General features: G+C 40.7%; 1 gene segment (V, D, J or C); it reads left to right on the top strand.

Annotated features, from left to right (window-relative positions):
• The window catches only part of LOC145362568 (Ig heavy chain C region, secreted form-like), a 29,818-nt gene that overhangs the window by 2,984 nt on the left and 13,558 nt on the right, over positions 1 to 13,276 (top strand).

The raw sequence follows: 13,276 nt of genomic DNA, 5'->3' as shown, positions 1-13,276 counted from the left end.
GTACCATGGGATGTGTATTTCCCAGTGATTCGCTTTCTTTTGTCGGTTAGTCATGCTTGCAATTCAATGCTGTCTATTTCAAAGTTATTCAGTCCAGAATGAGGGCATTTCGTGTCAAATAAATGTATTGAAGTTAAAGGTTGAATCAAAGAACCGGGAAGGTGCAATGTGATTCGGTGGGATTTTTATTCTCCGCCCATTTTCATATCGGCAAATTGTCACTTTATGCAAAAGGAGGCCATGATGTTCGGTTAGTGATCAGAGAGCGCCCTCACGTGGACAGTACAGCATTGGAAACAGACGCAGAACCAAGACCCGAGATATCTGCACTCAGAGACACATCCAATACAGGCACAACACTGGACAAGAGGAAACTTCCTCTCAACATCCACACTGTTAGCACCTCTTAGAGTTTTGAAGGTTTCAGTCAATTTGCCTCTTACTCTTCTGAATTCTTGTGGGCACAAACCTGACATCACCATCCTTTCCTCATAGGATAACCCGCTCATATCTGGCAATAGTTCAATGAAACTCCTCTGAACTTTTTCTAACGCATTAACATCTTTCTGAAGAAAAGGAGACAAGTAGTGTGCACAATATTCGAGATATGTCCAATGCCCTCGCTAATGCCAAAATTTCCGATCTATCTTTGTGTGTCAGCACATTTAACATTCATATCTTCACTCTCTTCATCACTGCAGGAATCATCCCACTTATATGTTTCTTGACCCATTCAGCCCGAGTGTATTTGTTCAGGTCAAATCCAGATCAATTAACTTGTTTGAATTTTATGCTGTGTAACAGAGATTGTTTGTGAGGATATTTCTCTAAATGGGCGTTCAAAAGTCATGTGATACGGTGCTGCCCCACAGTCTTGTTCAATGGCAGAAGGATCTTGACAATGAGGGCGCGGGTTGAAGTAAATTGGTGGAAGAAACATGGAGACATCACGAAAAACATTGTCAGACAGTGAGTGATCCAGATCTGGAATGTGCTGTTTGAGAGTGTGGTGCAGGCAGCGCCAATTAATGGTTTCAAAATGGAATTGCATATGGTCTGAAAATGAACAAAATGCTAGACTGTGGGGTACAGAGTGTTATTGGATGAATTGCCTCTTTAAAGGGCCAACACATACATGAAGCTTCAAAATGCCTTCTTCTCTGCTGTAAGTACTTTGTCAATGTTGAAAGGGAGACAGTGTCATAGTGGTAATATTTCTGAGAGAGTAATTCCGAGGCTAGGCAAATTTCTCTCTCTATATATATTCAAATCCACTTACAAAAGGCTTTAAAATGCAATTACAATTTTGAATTTAAAGTTCGTTTCTGTAATTGCGGCCATGACAAGAAATATATCGGATTATCTAATGCCCTGCAGAAAAGGAAACCTTCCATCATTCACCAGTTTGGCCCAGAATTGACTCCAGGCGCACACGTGTTTGGCGATTATGTACCTTCTATGAGGGTCTAGAAAACCAGTAAATTCAGTGTATTAGTGATTGCCATTATATGTTGGCCTTACCAGCTGGGTATCCAGCCCATCAAAGAATAAGAAACAGCAACTGAAATCAGCATTTCACAACACCTGCAATAGCAAAGATAGTCCAGGAGATGGCAGTGAAACTGTGCTTTTTGGCACGACACGATACAGATGATCATCTGAGTTATTTCTGTAATAGACTCAGTCTTTGTCCATCCTAAACGTGACCCAGTTTCTCTGACACGAAATCATTTTTCTGATTATATGATAATAATTCTGAGCTGATTTTGTACTCAACAAAATCCCAGTTGTTGCTATACTGCACCAAGCCTCATTTGACATTACACCGTTCACTCTGGCAGTTATGACAGCACGGAATTAATCCTCGTCTAATGGCATGAAACTCTATATCTCCGTTGTTACTTCACTGGACCATCTCTCTCCTGATAATGTACCAGGATATGTTACTGTTTGCATTCCACGAGGCTCCGTCTCAGTTATTACATTGCTGAAACCTGCCACATATAAAGAAACATTGACAATATCTCAATCACTGCTGCACTAGTCCACCTCCCTGTTTATACCGAATAATATTCTGTCTCTAATTATTATTCTGTTTCATGATTTATTTATTTCTGCAATTGCCCCGTCAAAGTTTATATCAATCTAAAGGTTTGGTTTGAAATTACTGCATCGGCTTTGCCTCAGTTTATATTATTCAATGACCAGAATCAGACAAAATTACACTGGGAGACAGTTCTATTGCGCCAGCTGCTCTCTCCTTTATCAGTGTGCCAAACCATACCTCTGCTCGTTTTACACATTATCCTTTCTCAATTATTGCTTTATTCTGCATTGCCTCACTTTTTATTCCACTGGGTCACATCTCTGTTTATATCACACTAGACCATGTCTCTACTTTCTGTTAGCACTGATACGCTGGAACCAGTCTCAGTTTAAATTACAGCGCACATTGACCCTGCTTATATTAGAATAGACCTTGTCTTTGTCAAAACTAAATATGTCATGTCTCTATTTAGATGAGAAAACACCACGCTGGTTAGTAATATACTGTATACACTCTCTGAGTAATGACTGAACTGGGCCCAGTCTGTATTCTTATTAGTACAGTTGCTGTATCGATACCTGGTGCATTCGGCTCTATCTCTGTATTACTGCACAAAACCCATACCTCGTTTATATTACAACAGATAGCATTAGTTGGATTGGCCACGCAAAATTGCCCGTTATTTTCCCTGAAGAGTATGTGGATTAGCCGTGGTAAATGTGTGGGGCGAACGGGGATAGGGCAGAGGGGAGGACCTGGGGTAGGACGCAGACTCGGTGGGCCAGATGGCCTTTCTTCTGAACTGTAGGAATTCTACGGTTCTATGTCCAAGGAATATCATAGACATTTGTGTGCTTGTTTATTTTATATATTGTATTTTCTAATAACCCCCTTTGGAGAAATGATCTCTTTTAGCAATTCCCCTTCAGTTTTCCCAGTGATAACCTTCAGCCCGTCTCTGCCTTCCATGAATGCATGAAAACACCAAACAGTTCATGTGCTTCAACTGAAGGTCATTTAAGTTGTAAGTATTTATTGACAACCATTCGGTTGTGTGCTCTTGCATACAAAATGATTTCAGCCTCACTATTTTGTTCCCGGCGTTGACTTATATGTCTTTAGGGATCTGTTGGAAAATGAATAAATCGCATCTTGACTGACGAGGAGATTATGAAAATTGATCTTCTCAATGCCTCACTGAAGTTCCTGATATAGGACTCAATTGCGTGCTGATTTGTGAAAATGATGGTGAAAATGACCCTGGCTATATAGCCGACAGGACATAATTATACCTCTAATTCTCAGACTTCTTATTCCTATTAATGCTAAGGATTGAAACATCTGCTGCTCTCCTGAGAAGGTTCAATATTTTTATTTAACCGTTATCTTCATCAATTCCATGGTAACTATCCCAAATATTTTCTACTGTGTATAGGTTGTACAATCTTGGTAATACGATGAATCAGGATCAGGTGTATCATAGGGTGGCCAGACCTTATGTGATATAAACAGTGATGTTGCCTGGTGAACATGGACTGCAGCGATTCAAGATAGCAGCTCATCACAACTTTCTCAGGGGCAATTAGAGAAGGACAACAGGTATCAGTGCTCCCCACATCCTATAAATGATTAAAAATTCTGCAGTAACAACAGAGACAGAATCGAATCTAATATAGACAGATATTCTTGCACAATTATGACATAAACTGACCAAGAGAGTCATGTAAAGCAATGTATGGGATCTCTAGAGTTAAAGAGACAGAGCATGATATCATATTTAAATAAACATTTCTTGTGCGTTTGATAATTCTGGAAAAAGTAATTTGTTCAATAATAATCGACAGGTGTCCAATGAAGGAAATCAGGTACAGGTTCTAATTCACAACTGATTGGTTAACGCTTTCCAAAAAAAATCAGAGGGAATTAGAACATTATAATTTGAATGACGAGCTTCAGTGTATCACTAACAGAGACAGCTGGGCCCGGAGGCAGACTGGGACCTGATATAAAAAAGCAATTATTTCTTGGGCCTGAGCCCGGGTGTCGTTGTCATGACGAGTGACGCAGGGATTTGTGTGGCAAACACGGATTGGAAACCCTATGGCAACCGCAGGAGTGACTGACTCCACCTGACTAAGAGCTGTTATTCCCAAGGTGGGGAGGGGGGCAGTCAGTCATGGGAGACTCCATATTTTCCTGTTATCTGAGGCAATAATGGTGAATAATTTTGAATAATCTGGTCCCTCTCATTCTTACAAATAGTCCTGCAGTTACAGACAACATTAGGACACGTGAAGACTGAAAAAACTAAATATAAAAACATCATCGGAGGCAAAAAGAACAGTGCAGTAAATGTTAAGGATTGTTGTGCTTTTCCTAAACAAGTTCGATCCATTGCCAATTTGTTCAAAGTGACGGCTTGTATGTAGAATTGAATAATTGAATTTCGGAACAGTCCACCTCCCCGCCCCCACCCTCCCCACCCCCCAGCACTCCTCCCCCACGCACACACAAACACACACAAACACAAGTAGCGAGGGGGATTGAATATAAAAGTAGGGAGGTCTTGCTGCAGCTGTATAGGGCATTGGTGAGGCCGCAGCTGGAGTACTGTGTGCAGTTTTGGGCGCCGCACCTGCGCAAGGATATTTTGGCCTTGGAGGGAGTGCAGAGGAGGTTTACTAGGCTGATACCGGAGTTGAGGGGGTTGAGCTATGAGGAGAGGCTGAATAAACTAGGCTTGTACTCGTTAGAGTTTAGAAGAATGAGGGGAGATCTCATTGAGACGTATAAGATGATGAATGGGATGGATAGGATAGAGGTGGAAAGACTCTTCCCGCTCAAAAAAGACAGTAGGACTAGGGGGCACAGCCTCAAGATAAAGGGGGGGCAGTTCAGAACGGAGTTGAGGAGGAACTTCTTCACTCAAAGGGTGGTGAATCTCTGGAATTCTCTGCCCGTTGAAGTGGTGGAGGCTGCCTCGCTAAATATTTTTAAGAAGCGGGTTGATGGGTTTTTGATAAGAGAGGGGATTAAGGGTTATGGGGAGAGGGCGGGAAAGTGGAACTGAGCCACGACAGATCAGCCATGATCTTATTGAATGGCGGGGCAGGCTCGAAGGGCCAGATGGCCTACTCCTGCTCCTATTTCTTATGTTCTTATGTTCTTAAGTGCTGTCACAAGGTAAGAGTAGCACAAGATGAAAGCTGTATAAATGTTGCATTTTATTCAGGCTCAATGAAGGCCGGGGGTGCGGGGGTGGGGGGGGTGGGGGGGGGGGGGTGGGGGGAGGGGTACAGAATCGATGCTTGGGCAATGATACTTAAAGGCCATTAAAATGGACCTATTCTCGTAAAATCCTTCAAATTTTAACTCTATGAAGGATGTATCTCATTAATTTTCCAAAGTTACTGTGAAATCTGATTCCATCAGCCTTTCAAGCTCTTTATTCCATTTCATGACAACTGTTGTGTCAAGGTGAACAATTAAAATTCTGTCGCCCTGTTCAATAAAATACGTCTTTTCCCATTGGTTACCGACCGTCCTTCGAGTAGAGATATTCTCTCTGTAATTACTCCACTCACAACTTCACGATTTTGAACTCGAATTAAAGTGTTCAAATGATTGACAAGGAAATGGAGAGAGACAACGGGAGATTTGGGAGAAAGAAGAACAGGGTGCTGCCAGATAAAAGCTGAGGAACAAAAATAAAGAACAGATGGACAGAAAATGATCAAACAAGGAAAGATAACAGCTATCATTCCCTCCCTTCACGGAATCCGGGGGAGTTCAGTGACTGATCCACTGACCATTCCGATAATGTCCGGGAAAGGAAACACTGAACAGATCACACCAGGCTCATTTGTAAATGTCACCGCAATGTGACCTGTCTGACTCTGCCCTGACTCTGTGGGCAGATATAAGCCGCACTGACAGATGTTCTCACCAGATTGTGGTCTCTGGATTTATTTTCTGCTCAGAAGTGAGATGTGCGGTTTGGAACCGGCAGCAGAGAAACAGGAAGTTGTGTTACCTGAGAATGAAACAACCGGGGCCAGTTTGATGTTATCACCGTGAACAGTCTTCCTGCCTGTGAGGGTGAACTCACTCTGAAAGCATCAAGAACAACCGTACAGATTGCTGCCGGTCTCAGCATTACATTCACTTCCATTCCCATTTTAAGGAATCAAGAAAATGATCATATTAGGGGGTTTAAATAGATTAATTGAAGGGAAAATGGACTGAAGATTATCACTGAGAGAAAAGAGGAAAAATTAAAGCAACATTTCTCTCCCACCGAGGTGTTTTAAAATAGGAAGTTTAAGTGTGTTCGGTGCTGTGTAACAGAAGTCGAGGAGAGGGGTTTAAGCGGATGAACTGGTTTGGTTCCGACACTGAATTTTCCACTGATGAGACTTTTGTGCTTCATCTTTTTAGTCAAAAGGTGTCGTAACCAAAAATAAATCAAATTTTTTTTCAAAGAGTAGCCAGATCCGTTTCCTGGGAACCCGTGTAAGTGATTTAATGGAGACTGAGGGAGAGAATAAAATTTATCTGATTTAGGTGCAGTCTGAGGCAGAGAAAGATAGGAGAGAAGTTCAGTGAGTCATTTGAAAGATGCATTGCACTGGCAGCGGAATGGTTAGCTGTACATCACATTCAAGGGCGCCCCGGGCAAATCATTACATTTAGGCATTGACTGAGACATAGAATGTGCAAGTAAATGCTGAATATGTTACTCATATCGTTTTTCAAGTTAGCAAGAATTATTTACACAGTGGTTAGCACTGGAACTTCACACTGTTACGGACACAGGTTCCATTTCGGCCTTGTGTAACTGTATGGTGTTTGAAAAATCACCCAGTGTGTGCGTGGGTTTCCCCCAGGTTTACCGCTTTCCCTCTACATTCCAAAAATGTACAGGGTGGTTGGAATGGCCATGCTCAGTTACCATTTAGTGTCCATCTACAGTGCAACGTGACATACATTTATTATGTTCTTCAATCTCTTTTGGACAAGAGAACGCTACAAGTTTCATCCCAAGCTTTCAAGAAAAGCTTGGCCTGGTTCCCACAGGTCCCTGGACAATATTTATAGGGTCTTCTTCCATACAACAGCCTTGGATCAACCTACAATTCCTTCATCTCAGGGATTCAGAATCAATTCACTCCTCCCAAAGACACGTAAAAAAACGTAAAGAGAAAACTCTGGAAAATCTCAGCAAGTCTGGCAGCGTCTGTAAGGAGAGAGAACAGCTGACCTTTCGAGTGCAATGACCCTTCATCAACGCTTTGTCAAAAGGTCATCTGGACTGGAAACGTCAGCTCTTTTCTCTCCTTACAGATATTACCACGCCTGCTGAGATTTTCCAGCATTTTTTTTTCTGTTGGTTTCAATTCCAGAATACACAGTAATTTACTTTTATACTTCAAACAACACCGTTCTTTGGAAATAACACGAGAGCCAAAGATTCCTATCTTTACCCTGTCTGTCCCAGATAGACTCCAGTTCCACTGTGAGGAAAATGACCCTTCACCACCACTGAACTTGCCGAGCAAGGCACCCAGTTTTATCAAAGCTTTTATGGAGATTCAAACAATAAAATGATCTCGAGGGCAAGTTTCACCAAGGTGGTTCACAACCGCCTTTTCAGCAGGGATAATTAATGTTGGTTTTGTCGGTGATGCTCACATCCAGAGGATCAATAAAAACAGCGCAAAGTGCTGCAGGTTCCAGAAATCTAAACAATAAAAACGCTACTTAGCAGCTCAATGGGCATCAGCAGAGAGAGAAGCAGATTCACATTCAAGATCGATGCCAGGATGCAAAATCTCATGATATAACTACAAAGAGCAAAGCTGTTATGCCCAATATCCTACACAAATCCTCATTTTTCAAATAAAATCGCAAAGTGATGGTCATTTATCATATCTCGGTTTGTTAGAGCAAGTTAAGCGTCCATTACTTACTGTATTTCGAACATTATAGCAGTGACTAAATTCAGCAAAGTGAGCTGTAAGAACGTTGGGACGGCATGAGGTCGGGTAAAATGTTCTATAAATGCAAGTTCCACCAAAATGAAAGTTGTAATTTTTTGGAAGTTCTGAGATTATTGCGGATATATTCATTCTTCTGCCTGATCACAGCAGCATGAACTCATAGAATACCTACAGTTCGAATGGAGGCCATCCTGTCCAAAAAGTCTGCAGCAGCTCTCGAGCAGAGCACCCTATCTGGGCCCAGCCTTCACCCTATCCCGACAACGATACATATTCACAGGCTAATCCCCCGAACCTACACATCGCTGGACACTAATAGGAAATTTAACATAGACAATCCACCTTGTGAAGGATGCTCTGATGGATAGCTGGTGCAGACTTGATGAATAGAATGGCCTCCTTCTGCACTGTAGGGATTCCGTGATTCTACGTTGCGCATCATTGGACGCTAAGGGGCAATTTATCAAAGCCAATCCATCTAACCTGCATATCCTTGCACTGTGTAAGGAAACTGGAACACTCGGAGGGAATTCACATGGATATGGGTCGAATGTGAAAACCACTCACATTCACCCAGTGTTGGAATCGAACGCGTTTCCCTGTGAGGCAGCAAAATTAATTGTATCTCTTAGTGATAACCATATTGGATTTTTTATTCTTCTGTCGTGTGAGTGTAATCACTATTTGTGACAGGAATATTGAGACATCAGGTCTCTTTATTTTAATTGAACTTGTCTAGTTTAAACAGATTAAAACCTCAATCAGATTAACATTCAGAAGAATACCTGTCTGTTCACAGATGCTTCATTAATTGCGACATCAGAACTTTCAGAACTAATTCTGAAATGAAATGTATCATTTTCTTTTAATTAAATACAACTGGTGTTATGAATGTTCAAAAGATTCTATTCATTTCGAACCAACTGTTAAAATTCTTAAAATAAATCGCTATTTTGAGTTGAAACTGATCAATAAGTGACGGTTTATCTGTTTTTGCTGTCATGAACATTTCATTGTAAACAGTGAGGTATTTATGTAAATAAATACAAAAATAGAAATTTCAAATTAGATTGTTGACTGGCAAAAACACAACAAATATTTCCCCACCAACACAGCACAGAAATAGAAACAACCATGCAAATCAATCAACGGATTCCAGTAATGACTGTTTTTCAACATTATTTATTCATCAGTTGTGTGAGGAAAAACATCATGATGATATCTATGTTCGAAGTTAGGAAATAATCCCTCTGATCCCGAAATAAAATGACACAGAAAACACAGAACATCTCTTGTGTTTCATCTCTTTCTCTTTCTTTCTCCTGTCTAGTTCTGTGTCGTGTTTCTCCACGATGGTTCATCGTCTTCACTCCACAGATAAAGTCAATATCTGCCCTAGTATTCTCTCAGCCAGAGTTACAAGCTTCTAAAATATACAATTAAATTAATTTGAATCCGTCAGTGAGATGTACTCTAAAAGATCTCTTGAACATTCCATGATCTTGAAAAGCTTGCTACATTTTCTTTTGCATCTAACCTCGGGTGTAGCTAATGATAAAAATTCGATGTGGCAGCACCAAGGGACCTTTCCCTAGTTTTAGCCGGTGTGATCCCTTTCCTTGGAGTGTTTGACTGGACAGTGTGGAGGAACATTTACTCTACATCTCAACTCACTGCAGCTGCCTTCTGAATGTTTGATATGACTTTGTCAATATCAAAATTTAATCCGTATCTAATCTCTGTTGTACCCGACCTGGATGTGTTTTATTGAAGTGTGTAGCCGATTTTTCCTCTGTACCTAACATCTGCATCCCGAATCTCTAAAGAAAAAGTACAGGAGAAGGTTTACGTCGAATAGAGTCCATTCTCTTTCTGCCTTCATTTTGTTTGAGTTGAGTTTGTACAGGAAGGTTCACTCTGTTTCTGTACACGATACTGTTCCAGGAATGTTGGATTTGAATAGTGTAGAGGGAGATTCACTTTGTACTGATTCATGCTATTCCTGACTTGGGAGTATTTCATTTGACAATACAGACAGAATTTTGCATTCTGCAGCTAAGCCCATGTTCCTCCTGTCCTGCAAGTTTATGATGGTGCAGTCGCCATCTCTGCAAATTTCATGGGGATTGAATTTGTCTCTTTATATTACAGTAAATGTACCCTGTGTCAACTTATATTATGAGGCTATGTATTTCTTTATGTTTCACTGGAGCCTAACTCATTTTGTATTGCATGTAGAATTTTATATTGCCTGTCTCTACTCATATTAAACTTAATCTTTTATCTGTTTATACTAAGTTAGACGCTGTCCCTGTTTATGTTGTACGTAATTTTGCTCTTTATGTAAAGCGAGACGTTGTCTCTACTTATATTAATTTAGATATTTCTCGGTTTGTATCAAACTAGATGCATTCTTGTTTCTGAAATTGACCGTGTCCATGTATATATTGCATTAGACATGGTCTCAGTTTTTATTGCACTGGTCAAAGCCAGTAATGATAAAACTGGCTGGAAGAACACAATTTTCTGCATCCTTCTGCAACTGCAAACTCGATGAGATTTTGGGCTTTGGAAAAGAAGAAGCGATATCTGAAATCTACTTCTGCTGACTGCATTCAAAATGGATACCAATTCCTGTGTAGAATACACCGTCAACAAAGAACAAAAATCAAAGACAATTACAGCACAAGAAAAGGCCCTTCGGCCCTCCAAGACTGCACCAACCAAATACTGTCGACCTAATACTGCCCGTTTCTGGATCCTGCCTGATAGCAATAATTTTATCCCGACTTATTATCTCTTCTTCTCGAAGAACGGTGTATTAATACAGACATAATTCAAATAGAGGTTTACTTAAGTGGACGAATAATACTGACACATTCTACTGAAATATATACAGGGTCAGTATCAAACATTACATATCCAGAGGGAATGTCTGGTGCAATGTAAACTGAGTTCTGATCTAGCAGAGTATTAACAGAGTCAGACTGTATTTTAATATAAATAGGGGCCTGATCCAACAAAATAGAAATGAGTGAGTGCCGAGTGCCATGTGGGGGCGGTCAAATGCCAGATTCCAATGACACCCACATCCCATGAAAGAAACATTTTGAAAAAAATGACATTGTCAAGGAAAAGAAAACTGAAACAGTGTATTCTGCAGTTTTACTGATATAGTTGCTTGTGTCGTGAACTGAGATATTGCCGACTAATTAATGATACTGGAACGAGATTTATATGAGCTGAGATGGAGCCAAGTGCATGAGTCATAATGACTGGTACAAGATTGAGGTATGTTTAATCTGAGACAGAGTCCAGAATGTTCGTGATAGCGACTGATACAGAACACTGACTGATATAAACTAAGGCAGAGCCGACTTTATTCGTAATAATTTTTGATACAGGACCGAGACTGATACACACTGAGATTCGGACAATGCAGCAAAGAGAAGTGCAATAAAATTGAGATATGGCGTAGTCTTAAATAATCAAACACATTGTTTGTGCAGGGTTAACTTAGACATAACTTAGACATGACATAGACATGACTAATGAACTATTAGCATAGTAACTGTGGCAGAACCATGTGTAACGCATGAAGGCTGTATTTCCAGTTTAGTATACGGCGGCACATGTTGTGAGGCAGTAAGAATTAAGATACAGCCTCTTGTCAGATTAGAAGAGACACAGATAATTGTGATCATAACTTAGAAATTATAATATTAACAGGGCCGCTACATCATATATGAATACCCGAAATCGAGCCGAGTGCAGGGAAATAAAACTTAGATAGCACCTCAGATAGAAATGTGATCCAGGCAGAGTCCAGTGTAACACAGAGTCAGAGGCGAGTTGAGTATAGGCAGAAATATAATACGTTTAAAATTAGAAAAACAAACATAGAAAATTTCAGCTCAGAATCAGGCCTTTTGGCCCTTCTTGTCTGTGCCGAACCATTTTTTTGCCTAGTCCCACTGACCTGCACTTGGACCATATCCCTCCACACCCCTCTCATCCATGAACCCGTCCAAGTTTTTCTCAAATGTTAAATGTGACCCCGCATTTACCACTTTATCCGGCAGCTCATTCCACACTCCCAACACTCTCTGCGTGAAGAAATCCCCCCATCCCCAATATTCCCTTTAAACTTTTCTCCGTTCACCCTTAACCCATGCCCTCTGTTTTTTTCTCTCCCCTAGCCTCCTTATTTCATAAGATTTTGGCGTCACTGGTGAAGTCAACTTTTGTTGTTATATCCTAATTTCCTTTGAGAATGTGGTGACAGGCTTTGGAAAGCTGGTGAGTGGGGTGTTCTTCGAGACAGCTACTTTTTCCAGAATGGTATTGAGATTTTTGAGTGGCACAAGTCGGACAAGTAGAGAATAATCAATCGTTTATGTTGCAACAGAGGCCTGTTCATGTGCGGTATTGTCCTTTGTTCTTTGTTCATACTCCTCACTTTTGTCTTGTAGATGACGGATAGAGTTTGGGAATTCAGGAAGTCAGCTGTTCACAGCAGAACTCCTGGCATCTGGCCTGCTCTTGCAGCCACATGATTTAAATGCCTGTTCCAGTTCAGATTTTCATGAATTCTAATGCCCAGGATGTTGGTAGTCAGGGATTCTGCGATAATAATGCTACTTAATGTCAAGGGGAAATCGTTGGAATCTCCCTTATTGGAGATGGTCATTACCTGCCACTTGTGTGGCATTAATGTTATTTGCCATTCATTAGCCCAAGACTGAATGTTTTCTCAGAAGTGGCCTAGAGAAGGAGTCCAAGGGAATTTGGGACAGGAAAAACTGCTGGTCTTTACCAACTCAAACATTCCATGGAAAAATAAGGGAAATAAAACACAAACATACATGTTCATGTATCATCTCTCTGAGGCATCTCTCAGTTTGCCTGTAATTCTTTATATCCACCCATCTATCGCAATATCTTGATGCGTTGGGGAAAAAAGATCATCTTTGTTATTAATGGGGTGCCAAAGAAGCTGGGTGACTTTCCTTTCTTTAGAGCTGGGAAACATCATCTAGATTTACAACTTTTAAAAATTAATGTGCCTCCAATACTGTTGCTGGGTAGATTTGTATATAAATAGTCCGCATTGGCAACGTGAAGGGTTTTAAGTTGGCTTGTAGCCAAGCGGTCAGCACTGAGGAAACTGATCTTTGATCTACTGCACAAACAGCCCCAGATGTTTCTTGTCAATAACTTTGAGCATTTG

Source organism: Carcharhinus amblyrhynchos, unplaced genomic scaffold, assembly GCF_965287045.1.
Source record: "Carcharhinus amblyrhynchos unplaced genomic scaffold, sCarAmb.v2.hapA scaffold_38, whole genome shotgun sequence".
In the NCBI taxonomy this organism is placed as follows: domain Eukaryota; kingdom Metazoa; phylum Chordata; class Chondrichthyes; order Carcharhiniformes; family Carcharhinidae; genus Carcharhinus; species Carcharhinus amblyrhynchos.
This window is presented reverse-complemented; position numbering and strand designations above follow the sequence as displayed.